Genomic DNA, 27,373 nt, shown 5'->3' on the forward strand with positions numbered 1-27,373 from the left:
TGATAATTAGATTTAAATTGCAAAAGGGAAGCCGGCAGAAATCGTGTTATATGGACCTTTCTCCACTATCTACCCCTTTAATATTAATATATAATTAATTAATATAGCTTATATAATTAATCAGACTTTGTATAGAAAAGACTTATTCAAAAAAATAATAATTTAATAACAATATTATAAAAGAATGGACAATTGATGACAAAAAATAAAGCCCGGAATTTCTTTCTGCCTTTCTTCTTCGTGTAGTCATCGCTTAGGTAGTTAGTGAAAGGCTGGTAGGTTAGCTAGGTTAGGGCTTTTATTGTCCTCACCGGTGAGGATCGCGACGCGTTTCTCCCTTATTGCTTATTTAAAAATACATATATACATCATTTTATTTCTTCTTCCCTGCCAGCCCGAGCTGGCTTCTTTGTTACTAAGTATATTTTTCATTTATTTTATTTTCAATATAAATTGTCTTTGTTTATATAAGCTAATTTAATTAAGTGATAATTAAATATTCTCATGTGCCTTGACTTGTCATAAGTGCTACTATGTTCGCCTACGTGATGAATAAAGCATTACTATCTTTATCTTTATCTTTAAAAACGAGAAAACTCATGCTTGTCACATTTCAGTTTAACCAATGGATTTTTTTTCCAATACAAAAAGGAAAACATTGATAGAGTTAGCTAGCTGAATATATAGCAAAGCCTTGTAGAGGCATAGTGGTTTACGTCAAAACATGGCTACAAATGGACGGGAACTTTTATGACAACCGGAGAGCTTTTTTAAACGGGTTAGCATCGACTGGAATGCTACAGTCGAAATTTCATAGCGATGCTCTAGGAAACTGAGCTTAAATAGCTTTAAAAATAACGTCATAGTTGCTTACAGTGAATTTATTTATGCAGAATGATATGTATCATCTTAAGATAATAATAATTTCCTTTTAATATAATATGTATACTTGAGTAATCTTAAGCTAAAAACATACTCAATCAGTAATATGGTCTATGGTAAGTATGAAAACAAATAATAAGCTGGTATAAGATGGGAAAATTATTAACTGATAGTATCTTACAAAATGTTACGCTCCATTGAACCGTGTCCACCAAATATGCAGAATATAAATACGTAATTTTCTTGCTTTTACTTTGATGGGCGTTATATAATAGCTACTCGCCAAACCTGAAATATATTCAAGCACCTTCTCCGCAAAGCCAAATTCACTACATAAATTTTATAAAAACACCTAAAACCTCAAACCACGGGCGTTTCCGAAACAAAGTAATTCTAAATCCACAAAGCCGTTGACCCTCTATCGACAGTCGCAAACTTATTCAATTACAAACAAAATCGATTCGTCCAACCCGTGCGATTGACACATCCCAGTTTTAACCCGTCCTATAAATTGTGGCGGTTTTATTGGCCGTAAGGACCGTGACACCAGGTCAACGAGTACGAGCGTCATATAAAACGTGCGTGGATTTGACAACGCGTCAGTGGCGAAGGGTGATATTTTTCGAAAGAAAACCCGACACAACATATGAGTAATTTTTTTATTGCTTTGAATGACGAGACGAGCGTTCCCATCGCCTGATGGTAAGCGATACGACTGCCCAGAAACAGTAGGAACACCATTCAAGATCATGCATTATAAAGTATTGTTTGGTATTCCACTGCGCTCGTCATCCTGAGATGTGAGATGTTAAGTCTCATTATTTCCAGTAGTTACACTGGCTACAATTTGTTCAAACCGGAAGATAACAGTAATTATACACTGCCGAAATAGACTTTGCGGTGGTGCCTCCCCAGGCGGACTCTCACAAATGAGAGACCTACCACCAGTAGAAATATGCGTAAATGCGGTTTGGAAATCATTCCAATGATAGTTATGTTACATAAGTTACGAAAGTGAAGCCGGCACTAATTAGATTATATGGACCCTTCGCAACTGCAACGCGTGTCGTCCGACCCAACTAATTCACGGATAATATAATAAGGGTTTATTTGGTTTCAAGTAAACCGCTCGTAGCTACGGTCGTAGCTAGCGAGTTCGTAGCTTGTATGTAGTTCGTAGCCCGTGACTCGTAAGTAGTAGCAAGGAACATGTTAGTCGTAGCTGCCAGTGGCGAAGCGTCCGTACAACCCGATTAATATCGACTTCCCTTTTAGGTTTATTAACGTTTGTCTTAGTTGTTGTTTTCTATTTTATTAGCCTCGATATGTTTACTAAGGCAATTTCTTTCTGACTCGGATTACCTTTTGAAAATTTTCACCCTTCGCCACTGATAGCTGCAGTGGCGAAGGGTGAAAATTTTCAAAAGGTAACCTGACAAAAAAAAAATCTCCAGTCAACATGTAATACGCTGTTACAATAAAAATACCATAATAGTTAATAAAACATTATATGAGATTACACATATTTTGAACATAGGTACCTAAAAGAGTGCAACAAAAAATTAATAACGCACACTATACACACAACCACTTATTATACAATCTACATTACAAAATAAAATTCGCGCCAATGACTCTACATGAAGCCGCAAATTCTCGGATTACCCTGAAGTATACATATACGCACGCACACATGTATTTTACGTCACTTCCAAAAGATTAGACAAAGACACCGCGCTGCGTGTGAAAGAGATAACAATATCGCGAGGGAAGCTATGCGCGGCCGGGTTCACTTCGAACACTATAAGGCGCGAGCACTGCGCGCGAGTTACAATTTAACGAATTGATAATATGAACTATGTACCATTATCGTTGAAGTATTAATTTAATAGAATAAGTATAAGATGACTTGTTTGAGTATACTATTATTGTTCTAGTTATATTGTTATGATTTTCTTTTATTATTTTTAATTTATTTACAAAAGGTAACCCGGAAGGAATCGGCTTGTATGGACGCTTCGCCACTGGATAGCTGCACATGAAAATAGATATCGCGAAGTGGTGCGGGGTGAAATTTTTCAAAACGGTACCCTACACAACATATAAGTAGTACATGAGCATTAATAATTAAATTTTACATAAATTACGATGCACCAGGGATTGGGTTATATGGACTCTTTGCTACTGATATAAGGACAATTTTTTGCGTATAAATTTAAATATAATTACGTTATTTATATCCAAAAAATACTTACTGTGATATTTGGTTCTACCATGAATAAATTTCATTATGGGGTGTCAAGTAAAATTTAATGACGTGAAAATATAATATATTTTAGATTAATATACCACTCTATAATTATCTAATTTTCTGTGTCTAGATAACATTATCTAGACACTAAAATATAATTACAAATTGTAAATTAAAACACAGCCTTAAGTAATTTAAAATTACATCACCTCAAAACACTATATTTCTTGGATGAGTACCAATTTAAATGTAACTGAAAAGCAATCAGCCTGTCAGGCGCAGGTCCATTCCGATAAATAATTTCATTTTGTTGAGCTTTATTGCTTCCTCAATACAAAGCCACGGACATTTCCCCGGACCTTCGTCATTACCATTAATCAGTATTAGAGGACAGTTTGTTTGTTTGAATATATTTGCGCACCCTATCTATGTTTAAAATGATCGGGACATTTAATAAAACGATAAAATTCACAGACACGTTCTCTATCAATAAGGTGATTAATAAATGACGGTCTGTAATTAGACGTATATTTAATTTGGCGGCACCTATACTGGTGGCTTTCTTCATCTTTTTAAATGATCAGGACACTTTATAAAACAAAAAAATTAACCCTCTCAGTAAGTTGGTTAATATATGACGGCCTGTAATCAGATGTATATTTAATTTGGCGGCACCTAGGTACATTGGCGGCTATCTTTAAATCTTTAATAAAATTTCAAAGACCCTAGTTATTATTATATTTATCACTGACTGCTTCGATAGCGTGGTTGAAATTGTGAGTGTGAAGGAACTGTGAGTGCACCTGTGTATTGCGCACACACTTGTGCACTATAATATCTCCTGCGTACTTGGCCGATCGTCGTTAAGATTGGCCGCCATGGCCGATAATCAAAAATTAAAATTTTTCATACAATGGGTATCGTTACGCATTTATTGTTACAAAAAACAATGAATCAGGCATAAAAGTTCCGTTTCCTAACGGAAAATAGTTTACAAGGTAATATGGTTTTAACGTTGAAAATGTAACAGCAACAAAAATAAATATTTGTTGTGGTAAATCACCGGCATCAAATATTTCCGGCATGAGGAAATAGCCTACGAGGGTTGATTTTGGCATTAAGTTACAAATGTCTTCCAATTTTTATTCTTTCAACCTTGATACTCATTAAATAGGGTTGAATTTTGAAATGGATTAATATTCATATTATGGAATTCGAATTTACAGATGTTTATCTTAACTTATAAAAGGAACATTCGATTTCTTATAGGTACGTTTGTAATGGATGAAAACAAAAACGACTTAATCTCTTTTGAAAATTCTTTCACTAATAGGAAATTACATTACTCCTTAGTACTATCGGCTAGTTTTTATTCCGGCTGTGGGCCATGACGCGAGCGGAGATGCAAACAAATTTAGTACGAAATAAAAACAGAACCAACAGTATAGTATATTATTTTGGTGAGAGATAATAGATATAGGTGCCATGCTTACGATGTAAAGCTTAACAAAAGAATACATTTGTGAACTGATGGCAAGAGCTTCCCACCTCCTATGAACATCCATTATGTCAGAAAAACTGTTTGCATTATGCGACGTATATGATACGGAATACATAGAGAGAAGATATGTTAGAACTTATTGTGTAAACAAAACGCAAATTATTTTGTTTTTGACATCGTACGTCAGAATGACATTCCAATTGTTATACTCTCTCTCTCTTCTATTTTGCTGTTTGTCGTGTAATATGTGCATAAATAAAATCTTGTTGTATCCTACAAAAGTGCATTACTTTTCCCATAATAACCAACAAAGTATTTGAACTTCGCACAAAGCCTCGATTTCATACAAAACACACATGCAAAGCTGCCTTATACGTATGTATTTTTAGTCGAGGGATCTGTTGAAATACTCGACAGTTCATGCTATCAGATCCTACTAATATATAGAGCTGAGGTGTTTATCAGTGGGGAAGAGTCCATATAATGCGATTCCTGCCGGTTTCTCTTCATGTAAAATTTCTGTAGAATCTAATTATCATCGAGAACGATTTGAAGACCGCATTTATACGTATTGGTACCTATATGTTGTGTCAAGTTCCCTTTCGGGAGTTCCACCTTTCGCCACTGTTTGTTTCTTTGAATGCGCTGATCTCAGTAACTACTAAATCGATTTTGAAAAATGTTACTATTTTAACTAATAGGAAGCTAAGTTACTCGTGAATGCTATAGGCTACTTTTCATCCCGGGAAAACATTTTCACGCGTTCGGAATCGCAAGCAAAATGTAGTAATAAAAAAAATATACTCAAAAAACAATGACAGAGTCAAATTTTTTTTAGTAAAACCTTTTTACTTTTTTGTACCCTTGTACTAGCTACTTGTTAAACCATTTTAATTTTATGAATAAGACCTTTAAGTATGATCTTTTTTCCCTCCATATCTCAAACCAAAATGCAAAAATACCTAGGTGCTAAAATTCCCGTAAGAAAGGTCATTCATATTTGGGACTTATATTACATACTGTATATCAGTTTTTGTACAATAGATATTCCACCTTTATCGACTTACCTTATTACTGTACTCACTACTTCACGAGTCTAGCACACATAAAAAAATAAAACGGCGCCTACGTGAATTTCATGTTTCGAGTGGAAATATCTCCAGATAGGTAAAGCCGATGAGCGCCAAAGCCCAGTTATATCTATAAAATGCTTTGCCGACTAAACACACAGAATACGTAAGCATGTTCATAGATAATCTATATTGTCTGAACGCTTGGCTATTCATATAATGGTGTATTATAGACGTTAGTGATAAGATTCATACAGGTATAATGAATATCGGACAGTAACGAAGGGTGAAATGTTTCGATAGGGAACGAGAGGCGTCAAATTTAGGTCTCAGTTAAGATTTCGCGGTCAATTTGACGGAAAACCGAAACTAAGACAGCGGATTAGTCTTAAACCATTATTATTATTCAAAGCCTAGGATTTTGTAAATTTATAATTTACTTATTAAATATATTGTTTAGCATCAACCATAACCCAAAAGGGAAGCCGGTAGGAATCGCCACTGATATCGGAACTTCCGATAGTGTCTAATATAATATATATTAAAGAAATAAATAGGTAAGGAGTTAAACACCGAGATATGTCACCATCAAATCTTAAATATCAATTTATGTCAAACTAAATAACCTGGTCAACGTGGTATCACCTGCATATATTAGATATATCGGCACAACTATAATATGTATGTAGTATACATATAAACCTTTCTCTTGAATCACTCAATGCTGAAAACTGCATTAAAATCTGTTGAACACTTTAAAGAATCTATGCGAACAGACAGCGAAAGCGACTTTATTTTATACTAGCTTCCGCCCGCAGCTTCGCCCGCAGCTTCGCCCGCGTGAATTTCGGACTTCAAAAATGGAGCCGGTCGCGAACGTTCGAGAATGTTCGTTTTACGAAGCTACTCGCTAGGTGATTCGCTAGCCTCTAGGTGCCAAGCAAGCCGCCTGCCTGTGCGTTCGCGACCTTATATATATACAAAAATAATCCTTATAGCATGACTCAGTATTCACGCGTGATGGCTTATTGTTAGCGTATTTCATGTATAACATTGGTGTTTCTATACCGATTTCTATGATTCTTTTTTATAGAATATTTAATAATGTTAACTTTTTTAATTAGGGATGACTCAGAGTGTTATAAACGTAAGAGTAGTCAAATATAATGAGAAAGCTTCGAACTGCTAAGCTATCGGGAGTTACACGTGTTATTGTGAGTCAACCATAAAAGATAGACATATGCTGTCGTGGGTTATTTTTTATATAATTTTAAGGAGAACATTTCCGTCATACATGATTTCTGTGTAGCTTTAACGATTAAGGTTGCACACGCGACGGAAGCTTAAAAAATGGAGTAACTTCTCCCGTTTTCCCAACATTTCCCTTCACTGCTCTGCTCCTATTAATTGTAGCGTGATGAAAAGTATACTATAACCAGTTCAGGAGTATGAAAAATAATTGTACCAGGTTTCGTTAAAATCCGTCGAGTAGTTTTTGTTTCTATAACGGTTATACAGACAGACAGACAGACAGACAAAAATTTTACTAATTGCATTTTTGGCATCAGTATCGACCCCTAATCACCCCCTGATAGATATTTTGGAAATATATTTCATGTACAGAATTGACCTCTCTACAGATTTATTATAAGTATAGATTATGTGAAGAAGATACCTAAACATTCAATGTATACCGCTGTCAAATGACCGCGATAAGCCTGTAGCTATATTTACCATTGTATTAATGAGAAAATAATTATATTATAATTTAATTAATTTTTACTGTCGCCCCAGTATACGGAAAACAAAGACAGTAGGTAAATGGGTGGCCCTACATTCGCCTCTTTATAGGAGAAGTTAATTTAGCGAGCAGACGAACCAACTGTTATTGAGATCGCTGCCTTTGAACACTAGAATGTTGTAAATGCGTTATCGATATTTAACGAGGAATAGAGATTAGTTTCAAAGCAGGAATTTGCTTGTGCTATGGCCATTTTAAAGTCGTAGGAACACACTGGATGCAGGCCGCATTCGACAGGTCCCTCTGAAAATCTTTGGGTGAAGCCTGTGTTCAGCAGTAGACTTTATGTGGCTGATGATGATGGTGATGATGACGATCTCGAACCGTATAAAATGCAGCAAAGATATCACGTCATGCTCCATACAAAAAATCAGGCTGGCACTTGTAAAACAAACCATTTGTATCTACAATAGGACATTTCATTTTTTTTCCTTATGTTTTATTGGTTGGGCAATAAAGAATTATATTATTATTATTATTTCATACTTCAACGTCCACAGAGTAAAACCAGATCCTACAGACATATTAACTTTACCCGCTGATGATACGCACGAGTTCACACGTCCTAGTGTGGATTGCATTTGTAGGGTAAAGCGCATCACACACGACACCTATAATTTATATTAATGTGCATTATATCCCGGATTGTGTAAATATAAATTAAAACCTTAATATATCACATACAGTAAGTGTGTCTTTTCCATCGTTTCATCTGTGTACGTCTCGACTAACGCAGTCGAGTCGAGATATAAATGTCTACTTTCGTATCACTGTATTTTAACATTCATAGACATAAAATATTCATTATACTTTATAGCTGTTGTCTGTGAACACTTAATGATTTCTATACAGGGAAATATTGAAATATTTCTATAATAAACATCTTTACATAGTTGGACATAATAAGACTTAACATCTCATGTCTCATGGCGAGCATAGTGGAATACCAAACAATACTTTGTAACTCAAGGTGGATGGTGTTCCTATTGTTTATGGGCGGTCGTATCGCTTACCATCAGGCAAACGGCAAACTCGTCCCGTCGTGCGTAGAAATAAAAAAAGATGGCTGTGATTCGTTTAAAGTCGACCTTTGTGTGAGAGGGTCTGTAGGAGGTTTGTTAGCTGGCAATTGACCGAACAAGAGGGATTAGTTAATCGTTTGGATAATGGGTCGGCAATAAACTGATGTTCAGCGATTGTGAGCCATTTACGACAGATAACACCATTGTAGTATGATATTTCATAGATAAGTATATTGCGTATTTTTTTATTCGTGACTTGGTACAGACGTAAATCTCAAAGCAACACTTTCAGCATTATATTTGAATAAATATTTTGCACTGACCCTATAATTTGAAGGAAAAGCATACTGTGTTTGCGTTGAAACTGAGCGTTTGATTACCACAAGTATACACACTTAACTTTGAATTAATAATTATGCTCTAAAAGTCTAGAAAGTACAAATTTTACTACAAAAGCTATCAGCTTCACACATTTTTAATCATAAATTACTGCGCACTGCGCTCGTTACCTTGAGGTTTGATATTGTCCAGTATTTACACCGGTTGCAATGTCCTTCAAATGAAAATAGTCTGACGATGGACTAGCCTTTTAACCAAGTTAGGGACAGGAAATCAGCGCGGTGACCCGTGAGCATATCAGACTTTGATACTACGACTTGCAGCTTTATTTATATTTAAGGTGTTTTTTTTAATCACCTTCAGTTACCTTTTGCACTCGCAATCGTGAGGATAAATAATATGGCGAGCGAAAATAATATGATGAATACAAAATATATTTTCCGTCTGCATGCGCGGTACGACAGCGCTATGAGGACCTTAGGTCGTATCCCTGGTCGGGCAAGGTGATGTTTGGGATGTTATGCTCAGTATCAGCCTGGAGTTTGGAATTTATACCTGATTTGGCGATAGGCTCGCCCTCCTATCACAACATGGGACGGAACACACTTGGTAAAAAGTGGTGGCCTGGTTCCGCCGCTCCAAACCCCTTCGAGGATAAATCAATCACAATGCGTGTGCGTGTGTGTGTTCCGTCTCATGATAATATGATACAAAGCCCATCGCAATATGGGGCACAAATTCCAGACTCAGGCCTGATACTGAACAGAAAACTTCAATCATTTTACCTAACCCGGAAATCAAATCCGAAACATCAACACGGACCGCAGATTTTTCTCATTTGGCAAATTGCAACTGGAACGTTGTGGGATGGAAATAAGCTTTACCTTTTTACTTGCCCAACTGGACATATAGGATTGAGTTTGTTTAAAATATATTTTCGTGTTTATCAGGTTGAGTTAGATATTATGTCGTCTGTAACAATGTGCAGTAAAGTTTTACATATTATATGTGTTTGTTAATGGATGTATATCAGCATTTTTATCTTAGTTTGAATCTTGGTAAAAACTTTTTTATGAAATAAAAATAGAGATCAAATATGTCTTGATATTACGATTCAAAAAAGTTTTATTTTTCTTCAATAGTAATTGATTTTTACGCTGATAAATATATTTTATTACATTAGTATTTAATAGTGTTACTTTGCAGATAGTAACAATTTCTTATATTAATTAAATATCTCTCCGAAACAATTGTTCAAATGTATAAGATGGTATTTAATAGATTTCAATATCATACCTTTTATTATTGAACAAACACAATTTTGCTGGTGAGATATTTTTTATATCCGCCCGGATAGCGACCGCCATAGAGGCCCACACTAGTGTGTCGCGTTCCAGGATCAGCCTGTCTGTATCCGCTTCCAACGGCCGGCATAATTGTATCGACTGCCGAAGGGTAATCATTTCTCATCAGTCAACATTCTATTGGACCCAATCTACTTACCAACAGATGCAGTGATGTCACTTTGCCACGCGCGTATTAAAACAAAACGTACAAAGAAATTTTAGTCAAACCTATGCCATCTTCCAACACTGCAAATTATTCGAATTCTTTGAAACTATTTTTTACTTCGCAAATAATGTGACACAGGAAAAATGTCCGCTTAAACATGCGCGATGGAGAGAGGCGTGGAGTGCTTCTTGTAGCCCCAACGCCTGTATAAAGACAGGACAAAAGCTGTGTCTAACAGCGGCAGTATTGAAATACTTGTCGACGCATGTTTGAAAATGTAACCTTTTTAACCGATTTGAAAAAAAGGAGGAGGTTCTCAATTTTTTTTTTTTTTATTAGCTATTTATTTTTCATATTTTAATTTTTATTGGTAACCAGTATGCAGGTAATGTTAAATTATTTTTTGGTTTTTGAAAGCGGTATAATTTTTTGTTAAAAAATTTTTCGTATCTAAGTTTTTGTACGGGCATGGCAAAATGATAATTGCACTTGACGCTAAAGGAGGCGTTCAGTAACAAAACATGATTACACGCCAGTTGATACAATTATGGCGGCCTGTTCGTAAGTATTTAATTTCACAAAATCACAAAATGCGTAATCTTTAACTGGCATATGTGTTTGGTAGGTGTATATATATTCAAAGTATGGTTATTATTCAAAAACCGTACTTTGGAGCCGGAAGACATATTATGGCACTGGGCTAAAGTAACATTAAGCAAAACTAAACGGCTCTGAGATCGACAATTGGCTTCGTAAGCTCAAAATATATTTCTAAATCGGGGAAATTTATAAATAATTTTACCGTAACGAAGGCAGTTAACTTTATAACTGAAACCAAACAAATGTAAACTTATACTGATTATAGCATATAATTATAACACCCACTTATTGTAAACGCAAAGAAAAATCAAGAATATATTTTCTTCTTGATCTATAAATACATTTTTATGATTGTTGACATTTAAAATATTCGTACAAAGGTCGCCGTAGCTCGCTGGATACACCAAGGTGTATCTAGGGGTGCTACCAAGAGAATGATCTGGAAAACTTTGTCGAAACCTTCTTCAGCAGTGCCATCGGCCGTGATGATGATTTTACATTTGATTAATTGACAATTGGTGGTGATGGAAAAAATGGTGGTAGGTCTCTCACATACGAGGGGCCGTCACGGTATGCATCACGGTGATGACTATTTCCACCGCCTTACAGCAGTGTGTATGCAATGTTATGTTAAAAGTACTGACATTTAAGGTTACTAAGATTAAATTCATTACAGAGATGCTGGTGGTAGGATATATTTTATAGCCACCCGGGTCCCGACCACCGTACACAACATGTTAAAACCCGCTATAATGGCCTACGTAAGTATTTCGCGTACCGGGAGCGGTCTTGGTATATCCTTCCAACAGGCCGGCATAATTGTGTCGTCTGCCGAGGGGAAATCATCTCTGTCAGTTAACATTCTATTGGATCCCACTCCACTTACCATCAGGTGCAGTTAGATCACTTTGACATGCACGTATTAAAAAAAGAGAAATACATATCAACATAATATGCGGGAATAACTTATGCCTTCCGAGAATAATTCAGAGCAAGCCTTTCAGTCCAGGTTGTACAAGTTCTAGGAAATTATATAAGCAACTACGACCTTCTAGATTTTCAATTCCATTTGTGCTTCCACGGATATAAATCCAATATTCAGACCTCTTATATTGGATTAAGTGCACATTTCACTTATTTAATATGGATTAAATATGATGTTGAAATATGACTACGGTTGCGAGTATTTATATTGTGTTTAGAGAAAAAAAAATACTACACACATCGACCCACATTTCAAACAGACTGCGTTAATTATTATTTCCTACTAAGATAACTATAACTACGTAAGATATACTTTAGGTATATAATTGCTTATAACGGAATTAAAATAAAAATAGTCTAAACCTACTAAAAACAAAAAGAAGAAACTTAAAACTTGACGTAATTAGATAAACAAATGCACGAAAACAATCTATTATTCGAATGAAGCAGAGACTTAAAAACAAAACTGTTCCACACAGACGTACTGCTTTAATCACAAACACAAATGATTCGATCAGGGCGGCTTTAATTAACGTACACGACGATTAAGGCTCGTGCCAGCACACCGCGCGCCTGGCGCTTTTATTTTTAATCCCTCAAACTAAAGAAGTTTGCCAGTTTTATGATGTTGATAGAAACTATAACGATGGCTAAGAAAAAATAGTTACAGCAGACTTGACAAATGATGTCACAGAATATGCAAAATAATTATATTAATAATAAGGTGTTGCTCGCGGTTTTACCTACATGAAATACTTTTCCCGCTGTAGAAGTCCCTAAAACATTAGCGCCAGGTGGCATGGTGTATACGACAACAGCGCCATCAATTAAAAAATCTGATTAAAAATTCATTTCTATCCCTATGGAACAAATTACCGAAATAAATAGTGACCTATGTATTAATCCATGACATAGACTATCTACGTGTAAAATTTTATCCAAATACATCCAGCCGTTTTAATGTTTACTTCGAACAAACATCCAAACGTTTTTATAAACTTTCGCATTTATAATGTCAGTGATAATAATGAAATGCGATTATATTAGAATAATCGTTGTATACTAATGTATATTATAATAAAATATAAGCCTGATCACCCAATATATATAAACTACCTTTTCTTCTCCAGTTAAACAAAATATTTTGTGTATATGATCAGAAAATTTTACTTACAAGATATTATAATAATAACAAAACCTCAATGAAATATACAAAAGATTTGTTCGACAAAGAAGGGGTCATTGTGACAGGCGTTACACCCTTTTAGCTTTGACGCCATCCGCGAGTGTTATAGTAAACTAGAACCGAAGTTAATAAATATTCCCCCGGAATTCCTTAGTAACTGGGAATCTGAACCGTATGGTATTTGTTTTAAGATGAGATTTCAAGGCAAAAACACATAAAATATCAATGAAACAAAATCGAACAATGCCAAATGCTATCTAAATATAACTGTTTTGTAAACAAAAAATTACAATTTACGACCTAGTTAAAACAAATGGAAACATAAATCATCTGAACATACGAAACGGATTTTATAGAGGAGATATAAACGTTTATTTTTAAGCCGCACAATATGGCTAACACAAAAAATGTTAGGTAAATAAGAAAATGATAGTACAACGATCGTTTGGCCGTTGACCAAGAAATTTTCATAACCATTGTATTGATTTAGAACACTTTTGATGTTATGGTAATCTTTTTTCGTCTGTTGTTGATTGAAAGTACAATTTGAATGAATTATTGTCAAGCAAGTCTATTAGTTCCAGATGGCTTTGCTGCCAAGGCCTTAAATTCAAGAAGGTCTTTATTCTGATGGTTCAAGATTGAGTAGAGTGAGAAGTCAACTATCAATTGGTATGTAAATATCTTCTGTAAAATCGACGTTAAATATGATTTTTCGATAACATTTTGTCCAAATAAAATTAGTTTTAAAATTTTGTCTTCTTTATATATTAAAAATTTACTTAAAAAAATATGTGCGTATTCTTTGTGAATTATCGCTTGCTTAAACGGTGAAGGAAAACATCGTGAGGAAACCTGCATACCTGAGAAATTCTCTTTAGGAATTTTCGAGGGTGTGTGAAGTCTACCAACCCGCACTAGGCCTGCGTGGTGGACTAAGGCCTATTCCCTCTCAGTAGTAGAGGAGGCCCGTGCCCAACAGTGGGACAGTATATAATACAGGGCTGATATTATAGTATTTTATATATTTTAATTATCTGCCTTCGTTTCGAAGACCGCAACCTTTTATGACAGGAATACCTACAAAGATTACTGTTGTGTATAAATTCTTGTTCTTTTACATATGATGTCAACCATAAATACGCAATGCTTGGGCAGAATTCTAATATTACACATATTGTTGGTATATATAGTGATATAAATATTAAATATAATAATGCCAGCGATGAACAAAGACCATGATTCGTTAAATTGGCTATAACATTCAGAACCCATTCAGATAATAATGGTTAACCATTGCCAAAACGGGAGTTGGCAAAGTAATGCGTTGAACAAATGCCATGTACGTAGTCATAGAAACAGAGTGAATAATATTTTTTATACAGAAGATATTGCGTCTCCTAATGTCCTAGATATAGAGACTTTCCCGCCCTCACACCCACCACTACAACTCCTGTAAGCCAGAATCAGCAGTGGCACGCATTTTATGACAACGAGCAGTGAAACTCGGTTAGTCTTATGGAAAACTATTTTGTCATTATTGCGCAACGAAATTAATCAAATAGAAAGGAAAGAGTTGGAAATATTAATTGTTTACTAGATATAGTAAATTATAGACTGCCATGATGACGTAGTTATATTGCATGAAAGCGACCTCGGCTCTGAGGTCCCTGGTCGGAATTGTTTTCTGGTCAATATCATCCCGAATTCTAGAATTTATGTTCAATATACTGATAGGCTCGCCTCTATAACACCCTAGGGCGGCCACAAAACACACGTGACGAGGAGTGGATGCCATGGTATAACCTCTTATAACCCTTCAGGGATAAGGGCGTGATTTGTGTATACTAAACTATATAAATTATAGACACGACTAGCCGATTCCCATAGTCCAGCGGTTGCTGAACAATTCAACATCATCATCATCAGCCGCAGGATGTCCACTTCTGAACATGGGTTTCTCCCAAAGATTTCCAGATCGACCTATTGAAAGTTGTTCGCATTCAGAATAAATAAGTGAATAAATTAATCGCCTCTTGCTTCTGTTACATATTAAATCTCTGTCGCATAAAGCAAACGATTCGGGTACCAAACAATATACTCTTTAATTTAAATTGCTTTTATATAAATCTGTTAATTAAATTCAACTATGTATTGTTACAGATCAATTATGCAATTTTCCAGTTAACTGGCATTAATTCACTTCACTTCGTTGGTATACGAATAATTCATTTAAGTTCGCTGGTATGTCACTTGGTATAGCGGATAGAGCGAGTGGCAGGTTGAATAATTCCTAATTATCATGCAATTGCTTGAAATACCATCGTATGTCTATAAAACTACAAATAGCTCATTCATAAATTTTATTTAATCGATTACAGTACTTGTTTATGTTTCTCTCATCTTCATTAGTCTAATGCTAAACGTAGACCTTCTCAAAAGATTTCCAGAGCGACCTAACAGAAGTGGCCTGTATCCAGCGAGTTCCTGGCACCTGTATCAGGTCGGCTATCCACCTCGCAGGTGATCGTCCAAAGCTGCGCTTGCTAGCACGTAACCTCCAGTCGGAAACCTTTTTGACATATCTTCTTCCATCTCAAAAGTATTATATCTAATTACATTGTATCCTTCATATATCCTGATATTTATACCCGTGAAGCCTTAGCAAGACCTACAAACTTCACTTTAATAAATGCCTTTGTTTGTATACAACCGAGCGCAGATATAAACCTGACGTTAATAAATATAGAGATAAAAGAACAATGCCCTGATAAAATGAATCTATCATAGACTTTCGCTATAATCAATGTATTTTAATATTTTGTAGAAATATGACAACTAAGTGAAGTCTAAATGTAACTTATTTTTGAATAAACGAAAAAAAAAATGAAAGAAAGGTAAACGAAAATCACGTTTAATAATATAGTATTCTGTTCCAAAATAATAAAGAATGTATAAATAATCAGTATAAACAAGACTTCGGAATAGAAAAGGAAATAAATGAAATAAGGAGCGGAGATAAGCAAGCAACGATAATATTTCAAGAGCTAGTATTTATTACAAGTTTCATTAAGTAATATATTAAGCAACAATGTCTGATGGTCTCTTTCATTGAAATAATAAAGAAAGAACAATTCTGATATGTTCTCACGTTTAATATATATGAAACAAATTATTTGGGGAAACCCTTTAAATAGAAGAACGTTTTATTAAACATGAAGCAGACAGTTGTAAAAACTGCATTTCTACAGAAGCATGATATAATTAGCGACTAATTATTACAAAAACACTACATAAAAATTAAATAGAAGGAAATATAAGCAACTATAATTTTATATACATAGTATCACGCCTCTATCCCATAAGGATAGACAGAGACTATGGATTGCCACTCTGCACCATTCTGGCATACTTCTCTCACTTCCTCCACTCGATAATTTTAACATGTACGAAAATGTATTATTACAAAATTCCTGCAACAGTGTGGCTTAGACGTTCGTGTCTTAAGAAACAAACAATAAACAGTGTTTGAACAACACTTTAACACTGTTGTCATACAAACATGATAAGTTATCATGAAATCACCGGCATTAGGGGATTAGCGATATCACTGATGTGAAATTAAAACTTGAAGCCAACATGCCGCTTGTGGTATTAATAGTTTGAAATAAAGACATATTTAATATGTCTTAGTAATATATATAAAAAACAAAACAAATAGTTCAATAAGAACGCAATTAAAACTATATCAATAGTAGAGAAAAAAGATACGTTCAAACACAAAAATGTACAAACAAACGTAGTGTAGGACGCCCTCCAGCTAGGTGGAGTGTCGATCTGCGAAAAGTCGCTGGAAAGAACTGGATGCGACAGGCCGAAGATAGGGTAAAATGGCGCATATTGGACGAGGCCTATGTCCAGCAGTGGACAAAGATATAGGCTGATGATGATGATGAAACACAAAATGGATCTAGCTCAGCTTTAATGTTACAGCATGAACTGAAGCACTGGTTATTAGCTCAACCCAAAACAGATTCCATATCGTTATAAATAGTTGTAGATAAGTTCATCAACAAACAAGAATTTTATTTAACGACGATTTTTCTTTCATCCGATAAAGTTATCCTTATAATTCAAACCTGACTAAATAAAAAAGTGGATCATTCAAGTATGTTATTAATAAAACTAACATTCTTTATTTATTTACCTAGTATTTTATCCTTTAACTTGACAAAAGGGAAATCTTTCTCATATAAGTTCCATCATCTGTACATATTATAAAACAAATTCCCCTTTTCTGTCTGTCTAATCGATTTTCTCAAAATATACTGAAATGTTTTTTATGAAATGAGCTATGGAGATAGTTTAAGAACCTGGGAGGGTTATAGCTACATTATATCCTGGGAAAATATATAGCGGGGCTTTTATTCCGGAAAAGTCCTTTACACGGGCGAAGCCGCGAGCAAAAACTAGCGTCTTATAAATAACATCATTCGCTACTTAAAATGGCTCGTACCTTTCCAATAAATCAATAATACACTTGGAACATAAATAGAATGATAAATAAAAGTATTCTTAGTGCAAGCGGTGGGTTGTTACTTATATCTCGTCTGTTATATTTTAGAAACAAAGCTATTATGCTTGGAATAAGTTTCATGCCCGCACTGCAATTATTCAACTTCTTTATACAATGGAATGACGAAACGTGCAAACTGCTCGGTTTATGGTAAGTAATTACACTAGCTATCAGTGGCGGAGGGTCCATATAACACGATTCCTGCCGGCTTCCCTTTCGAAATTTATGTAAAATCTAATTATCATTATAACGATTTGCAGACCGCGTTAATGTATATTTGTGTCTATATATTGTTTTACTTTAGGAAAATTTTAGAGAGTGAAGACTAGAAGCAAATAGGCCTTCAATATATATGGAGGAAATTTTGTATAATTTCTGACCTTAAAGCTACTCAAAACATAAATATTTCCATAGTCTTTTCGTCTATGAAATAACATAATCGATTGATTTAAAAAAAGTTTTGCATTAATTGCCCTTTCTTTTTGCCGACTGTATTTTTTTACAAAATATCTAAATACAGATCTTAATGTTTTAAAAAATGGTGAACAGTCCTCTTAGAAAGATTGTATGTAGCTACAGCCGATAAGGTGCCCCCATAAGACGGGGAAGCAAATGCCTTTGCTGCCCCATCTCCACAATTATAATCATCACTCAAAATTCACGCCTATAGAACCACAGATTTCTCTATCTTGCTTCGATTTAATATTAGTTACCTTATTCATGGATAATCCAAAATTAACACGTAGTTAATTCAATTTTATACGTATGAATTGAAATGAATCGAATATGGCGAATTATTTGCGACGCTAATTAGTTACCTTATTACAAACAAAATGTACCAGCCACGTTCCACGCTTGTCTGTGAAATTAAAGACACGTACTGACTATTTGATTACATCGATTAAACTGCCTTGGTGGTATAGTTATACATGCATGTGCGGTACGGCAGCGCTCTAAGGTCCTAGGCTCGAATCCCGGGTCGGGCAAAGTGATATTTGGGTTTTTCTGCTTAGTATGAATCCGGAGTCTGGAATTTGTGCTCAACATGGCGATTATCCCTTATCACATCATAGGACGGAACACACTTGGTGAAAAGTAGATGCCCTGGTTGCGCCTCTGCATACGCCTTCGGGGATAAATGCCTGATAATTACTTTATGTTCCGTTACTTATTACTCGCTTTTTCAAGTTATTATTTTCTAAAAATATTTTGTAGATGTTTAGATTAAAAAGATAAAATTGTTATGCATGGAAAAGTTTAATACAATTTATGAAAAAAACATTATGCTATTAATATATTAATTTGTGAAGATTATTGGATGATCATTAAAACGAAACTCATAAGCAGCTTAAACGATTTCCATTAAATTTAGAATAACAAAGGCTACTTTTATTCCGTAAAAGTAAACAATTTAATCCATGAAAATACTCGAGTTAATAATCCACTAAAGAAAAGATACACGAGGAAACTTCAAACATGATTGTGTAACTTTATTATCCATTGTTAGATCTAATATAAAAATATAATATTCAGACTATATCAGACGGTACAAAAACCAATCTAAAGTGTGTACTGTTTTGCATAAATATTTATGTTAATACGCGTTCAGACGTTTCTGTTTACATTTACAATATGATTTCAGCGAGAATCTCTTTTGTTATTTGAAAATTTTATGATCTGTCAGCTCCTGCTTGCTGATAGCGTGAGTGTTTCCCCAAAAATTCCAAGTCCGTGCCAAGTCGATAAGAAGCCTGTCACTGGCTAAAACTATTGCTGTGCAAAAACAACCAACAAAAACGCCCGCGGCCTCGACAACATGAAATGTGGATCAGCTTGCCACCATACGTTCCCTCATTCCTACAACCTGGGGCCTTCGAGTGGAGCGTGAAGAAACAATTTAGCAGGCCGGCATAACTATAACGACGGTCCAGGGTGTATCCCTTGTCAGTCGACATGTTTTTGGGTATCTCTTTACATATCATCAGTTGCAATGAGGCAACTTCGCCGTGCCTTCGATATAAAAAAAAATAAAAATTAGAGAAATATCGTTATACATTTTACCCGAATAAATAGTGGCCTGTATTTATCTTTACCAGGATCGGTTACTCTGGCTTTTAAAATATGTATGAGGAAGTTTTGCTTACATAATTTTAACGCACCAATCTTTTGAAGCTACGCAAACATTTGACCTTAATAACAGGAGATCAAACGACCCACATATGAAATGTAATCAAAGGGTATTCGACTAATACGCGAAACGGTATGTTTTCATAGGACGTTGAAAAATCCGCCAATAAATCAATATGGTTGAACGTTGCCAATATTTGTGATAAACTTTTATAATATTTTGATCATTGTATGTGAGACAAATGACAAGGAGAAATACAAGAAGCTTACGGATAATTTTCAGCAATGAAGAAACATTTGAAGAAGAAGATGTAGGCAAGATCAATGTTTGTGTTCAGACCAATACTAGAGATTGGTATGAAGCATAATAATTATACGATGTAACGATGAGTGCAGTGTACCTATTTTTGATGGAGGTAGGATATATTTTATATCCGCCCGGACAGCGACAATGGTACACAATGATGTAAAACCTTCCATAGCGGCCCACGTAAGTATGTCGTGTTCTGGAATCAGCCTGTGTATATCCGGTTCCAACAGGCCGGCATAATTGTATCGACTGCCTAATCATCTCCCGTCAGTTGACATTCTATTGGACCCCACTCTACTTACCATCAGATGGAGTGGGGTCACTTTGCTGGGCACATATACAAACAGTACATTATTCAGGCCGTAGCCCACCATGCAGGTCCGATATCTCCGGCCTGATAAAGTTTGTTTTTAGTTCAACACGTATTTGACATTCTTCTATATACTCGTATCTATACATGTTATAAAACAAAGTCCCCAAATGCTGTCTTACTATAGGTAACCGATTTTCTCAAGATCTACTCAATGGATTTTTATACGGTTTTTACTAAAATATAGTGCAATTCTTCAGGAAGGTTTAGGTTAATAGAACATTACGATTTCCGAAGCCGCGGGCACAGCTAGTATACTAATAAAATAAATTAAATTCCAATAAGAGCTCATAATTTCCAATGCACACTCAAGATAGATCATGTAGGCAATTTATTCTGAACTTAAATTTTAGGCAAATTTTGCGGCGAAATTCTCTGAATACCTCACATGTTTGAAGGTTAGAATTTCGTGCGCATGTTAAAAGATAACGTTGAAAGAGAAGTGGGTACGTTGCTAACTTTTAAAAAAGAAAAAGGATTTGGAAGATGCTTTTGAAAGAATATGTGGTCCTACGATACCCTTGAAGCATCTAAGATTATTCCTTAATAGACAAGTGACACAAGTTTGTTTGTCGGTATCTTTAAACGAAACATACAATAATTGTACGAAACCCATCAATGTTGCTAAAAATATTTTAAGAGTATGAGAGAAAATGAATAAGTATTAAAGCGGACGTATGGTACGACATAGTCATGAAGATACGACAAAGCTCCATAAATAAGTAGATTTAAAAAATGTTTGCCACTTCACGAACTCCGAAATATTCAGTATCATACGCACACACAAACATTCAATCCTTTTATCCCCGAAAAGGTAAGCACAGGCGCATCTAATGCAAACTGATTGTAAAAAAATTAACAATCGGCTTAGTATGTGAGATTAGCGACACCCAACAAACAAAAATAAAAAAACTCTTCAGCTGTATAGATAACCCTAACTTCGAACGAGTCAGCCCTTATTATTCCAACTAACACTCAACGGTAGATAAAAGGCACAAGTTATCTATATGCAGATTGTTGAATGCATTACACGCTAATAACGACTATTTGCCCGATAAGCGCGAGTGCCGGACCAAAAATATCACCGTGTTTATTTTTTAGTGACGCAAAGGATTTATAATGTACAGCTTGATGCTTTACCTTCATAATATATTCTAGTTTGACGTCGATATAATATGTAATAGTCTTTTACGGGAGTGTCATAGTCACTGGGTGACAAAACTCCTATTTAAAAATAAAGATTAAAAAAAAAAAAACTTGATGCTTTAGTAGGTAGTTGTTTTAATATATATGTCCGTGTACTCGATAATAATTAAAACTTCACATGTTTTTACAATTTTTTTAATGTATTTTTATTAGTATGTAATCGTATTGAATTAAGACTTTTATTTAGTGACAGAGTTTTTTTTCTGGTTAGGTAATATATCATGCCAGGAAAATCGTAGACGCAGGCATGATGTAGTTTCTTATTGACAAAAGAACTTTCAGAACCAGATCACTAGTTTTAGATATTAATATTTCCAACTCCTCCCAATCTTTCTATTTGATTAATTTCGTTGCGGGATAATGACAAATTAGTTTTCCCTGAGATTCGCCGAGCTTCACTGCTTGGTGTCATAAATGCGTGCCACTGCTGATCCTGGCTTACAGGAGTTGTAGTGATGGGTGTGAGGGCTTTAAAATCCCTAGTTTTAGATATTACTACCAGCGCCGATACTTACAATATACACGACTTTTACTATTAGTGTAGTCTTTGTTTTGGAAAGTTTAAGTACCATGCAACTGAGAACAGAGTATTTCTTTCTTTATATGATAATGTGAAAAAGGAATTAACCGAAAATAAAATAGCATTTTTATACAATTACATGACTAGACGCAATACGAGCAATTTGCTCGTCTATTCATCATAGCTAGACAAATATTTAATACTGACGGCTAGTCACATAATGCCTGGTAATCGCGTTGGTTACAACGTCCTTCGAAGCGAACACAACTGACTAGATAGCAAAGTGATATGGTTTATGATACGTTGTACTCGAAGCGTAATATCGTTAAGTTTTAGGTTGTTGTTGATTGCGTATACACGATAAGAATTTATGAACATAGTAATGTTTAGTTTTTCGTATTTTCCCGAGGGATCGGCGAGCCTAAGCTTTATCGTATGTCGTTTTCAAACCATATTCCATAAGCATCACGGCTCAAAATAGAAATAACCGAACAATTTTAGTTATTTAAAAAAACGTGAAAGCTATACGAGTGTTCGAAAAATGTGTTTGGATGTTCAACTAACGCTCATTCGATTACTACTGCACCGCGTGTGCAATACGTTTTGTTTTTTTGGATACATTCGCTGTTTAGTTTTGGCGCCGGATAGCGATCCAATGCCAGTTAGTTAATTGGTATTAGTATTTGCTCGTTGAGCGGATAGTGTGAAGTTAAAAAATCATATAATTCAATGCCCAGATCTGCAAGTGAATTAACCTAATTACTTGGATTTAGCAAAATTTTTGCTAATAAACAGTGGCGACCGCTGCTCAAATTTATATTATTAAGCACCTAAACTATTCAACCGAACCCTCATGTTTAAAAAACATACAAAAGAATAAAAACAATACCGTGTCGTATACCCCGGATAAAAAAAACACATACACCGACGTAGTAATATTGCACTCGCAACTCTACAACGATGAAATACCGATGTCATCCCACCCATTGTTCAGACAGCGGGGAAAAAAGAAATAACCCAACAAAACCACTTCCTATCCATCGTTCACATAGTCATTTCAAACACTCTTATAACTGATTTTTGGACGACACGAGTCGGGAAATTCGAAGATTTTTCCTGATCCGAACTTTTTAATTAAAGTCCAGATAAATTAATGTCAAACATTAAGCCCCTATTTCCGAAATCTCCGTCTCTGTAATAATGATCTGTTTGTTTTCAAAAGAATATACAAAATAAACATTTTCATCAACTTTGTTAACGTAAAAATTACCAATTTCTGTGAAATCGTTTAGATTTGACGAAGCAATTAGTTACAAAATGGACGGCGCTTCGTTAAGCGGGTAAAGAATATGAGCGTCTGAAAAGCAATTTGACCAGTTATGAAAAACTTCAGGCAACAAAAGCGTTTCGTTTACCGTGTTCTGTTAATAAGGTGACGATAATGGAGCAGCGTTTTGGTGCAAATAAATGTATTCTATATTTTTCCGGCATGCTTAAATGACAAATTATAATAATAGGATGTAACTCTTACCATAGAGAACTCGAAGCTTCCATCACCATAATAATTTTAGCCCTGGGTAAATACTGCCCCACTGCTGGTCTCGGGCCGCCTCTACTACTGAGAGGGATTAGGCTTTAGTCCACCACGCTAACCGGCGTTGGCAAACTTCACATACCCTCAAAATTCTTATAGAAAACTTCACAGTCATGCAGATTTCCGCACAATGTTTTCCTTGACCGTTAAAGTAAGCGATAATTCGCAAAGAAGTTTCTTATACGTCAGAGGTGCGTGCTCTTGAGTTTTGAACCTGCAGACATTAGTCTCAGCAGTCCGTTCCACACCAAACTAAGTTATCGCTGCATTTTTCTTTCAAGCAAGTAAAAATAAAAAAAAATACGCATGGAAGTAAGAAAGTGTCTTGTGTACTACAAATGAGGACAAGTACCCTGATGATAATAAGAAAATGATTGCAACCAAATAAAAAGCAATCGCGAAAATCTCACTGTTCAGCGGCCTAATATGTTTATCGTAGGTGTGGTAAAAGCGACCATCTTCTGCTACATAGTGTTTATAACATACAAGGCCACGTTCGTAACCTTGCAAACATATCCAATCAGGGTTTTCATTCTGTACGATAAACTGGATTCCACGAGAGTTTATTTAATACATGGTATTTAAGACTATTTTGGTGGCGTAGTTGTATTGCGTGCACTGTAAAACACCGTTCTGGAACCAGGTTCGAATGCCGGGTAGGGCAAAAAACCGCATCAAAATCGATGTATCTGTTTGAGAGCTACGTTATCTAAGACAGACATACAAATAAACACCGAATAACACTTTTTTTGCGTCGTCGGTCAAAAAAAATACACCAGCTATATTACCCAGAAGTAGTTCAACTGAAAATTAAACTTGCATTATAATCCAGTATTTGGAGAAATCAGATCCTTGATTCAAAACCTCGGTCAATCCATGCACCTAGCCTACAGAATTACGGCCTAGTAAAAACAGATCGACTCTACGTGATGCGAACTAGATATGGCCACTTATCTCGCGTGTCGATAACATATATTTTAGAATGCGTGGGTACAATCAATATGGAGAGCTTCGTGTGATAATATGCCGGATTTGTTTATTTTATTTGTCGCAATCCGTCAAATATATTGTTTGACAGATGTCAAAATTATGTACGCGAAATTGACATTACCGCCAATTTAAATAAAGGAACCCAATCTTTTTTTTATCGATCGCGAAATTTGACCAATCAGAATATAGGTTTTTTTGGCTTAGAAATAATTTTGCTTTTCGTTTATTCTCGGAATCGGATCGAAGATTAAAATTGGGATCGTTTATTTCTATCGACCGATATAGCTCCCGTTATTAGTGATATAATTTTAATTGAATTAAATTGCATTTTCCAATCAATTTTCTTTCATTTTGTAGCAGAGAGAGAATGTCGGCTAAGTTCCGTATAGATACGTATATAACCAGGAATAAACAAATCCCGTGTCATTTCGCGCTTCAAACTTGGCATTGTGACATCTAAAATGTTTTGGATAATTGACATTTTTTGATAGCTTTGCAGGCAAACTAGGAAGAGGAGCGCTTGATTATTGAATTAAAACAAAAAACAATAGTGTCGACTATTGCCTACAAAGGGATAAAAAAATGTTTAACTGATCCAGATTAAGCATATTTATCTATATAAATAGGTTAATTGTCTCTTATTGAGGCTCTGCTCGTTCTAATATATTTGTTTTGATATAAAAGTTCCTAATATAAATAGCATTACATTTTAATCATCATGCCAATAGTTTCAGAAATTATGTCCTATAAAAACATTGTAAAAAAACAATATCTACATATTGAAAAAAGTATAGATTACAATTATCTAATTATTTATGATTCTCATAATATATCATGCGTTGTATTGTAACCAATAAACTCATAATACTATGTTATCTTTATCGATACAGGAAATCTTTGAATAGTATATTTGTTTGTTTCTCTGCAATAATTCTAACATTTTTGTGTATTTTATACAAAAACATACTATGCAAAGTATGTGCGCAGTGGGATACCAAACAATACTTTCGATATTCAAGGTGTTGGATGGTGTTTCTACTGGTTACAGGCGGTCGTATCGCTTACCATCGGACAAATGGCAAGGTCGTCTCGTCATTCAAAGTAATAAAAAAAGTTTCATAATGTCCAGGAATTCAGCAGTACTCATCGGCCACTTAATGGCACCAACTGACGTAAAAGGATTTGATTAAGAAGCAGTGAAAATGCCTATACCGAATAACCATAACTTTATAGTACAAAATACTTTTATAGACTCCTTAGAGACCAGATTCTCAGAATCTTAATGTAAATGGATTGAAATAAGAGAAGGCTATGATAGGGCGGAAATGTATATATAAGGTGTTATTTATTAAATATATGTTCGTGCTAAAAATTAATTGATTTTCGAGTAGTTTTTTTTTTGTTATTACTTTATTTTTGGTGTAAATGTAATATTTAAATGTTTCGTAGTTATAAAAAAAATTAAATTTTTGATTAAACATTAAATCAATTAATAATTGGGTACCTACAACATAACATTATGATTACATAATTATTTTGAAATAGAGTAATTACTAAAATATATATTTTTTGTGCAGAAATTTTCAATAATCTACGCTAATTAGAACTTTCAAAGCATATTGTAATAATCATTTTCTTTTCTATAATATTAAATTATTAACATTGACTTACCTTTTTCAGGTGAAACTCGTTGAAAACTTCCAAAAACTTCAAAGTAAACTTTTAAGCAGTACTACTTAAGTTTATCCAATACTTTCCACTGTATCTAGAGTTTAAGAAATAAAATCATCACAACAATTATGATGATTGGAAGCAAAAGTACTGGTGAAATAAAATAATAAAACACGCACTTTGAAAGTTTTTAAATATCGAACAGTTTACAGTTTTTTGCGCATAAAAAATATTATAACCAGCCAGTGTTGACCATAGAGTATTATTTTATTTTTATTCACTTTTTGAAATGTCAAGATGTACAGCCAAGTTTGCCGCTGCGCGAAGTTGTTGCCCGGTGTGGGAGCAGTACGTATCGCACGCCAGCTGAGTTCGTACTGAGGCCTGAGCGTTCGACAGCACCATCCCTGACGTTCTTATTTCAAAAATGTACGCCGGTAAAGGCTCCTTCACAATTAGATTATTAATAAACGATGACATTTATTCGGGTGTTAAAGACGCATTTAGGTCAGTAATGGGCTACTACTATAAGTTCGGGTTTAATAATATACAACTTTAAGTTGATACCAATTTTTCCGGTAATACATTGTTTGACTTAGAAAGCCTAATGTCAAAAATGATTTCTCGTGTTAGACATTTAAATAAAAATATTTATCGGGTTATATCGCGGTTTTGTGTATTATAATTTTCTCCCAGCGTTTCAAAGACTTTGCAGCCTTCATGGCCACGTAAAATCAGATATTTTTATTATTTTAATGTCAAAAATATTAATAAAACGAAATATATTAATAAAAATTAAGTCCTAATAAAAAACAGTGTCCCAGCGGCGAAAGGTCCATATAATTGGATTCTTGCCGGCTT

At 34.8% G+C, this 27,373-nt stretch overlaps 1 protein-coding gene across 1 annotated transcript in view; it reads right to left on the reverse strand.

The window, feature by feature from the left end:
* Positions 1 to 26,893, reverse strand: part of LOC115451676 (prolactin-releasing peptide receptor) — an 83,904-nt gene extending 57,011 nt beyond the window's left edge. Inside the window, 1 exon segment of the mRNA XM_030180043.2 lies at positions 26,513 to 26,893. The gene's annotated coding sequence lies outside the window, so the exon portion shown is untranslated.
* Positions 26,894 to 27,373: the final 480 nt, after the last annotated feature.

This window comes from Manduca sexta, chromosome 15 (assembly GCF_014839805.1).
Source record: "Manduca sexta isolate Smith_Timp_Sample1 chromosome 15, JHU_Msex_v1.0, whole genome shotgun sequence".
Taxonomy (NCBI): domain Eukaryota; kingdom Metazoa; phylum Arthropoda; class Insecta; order Lepidoptera; family Sphingidae; genus Manduca; species Manduca sexta.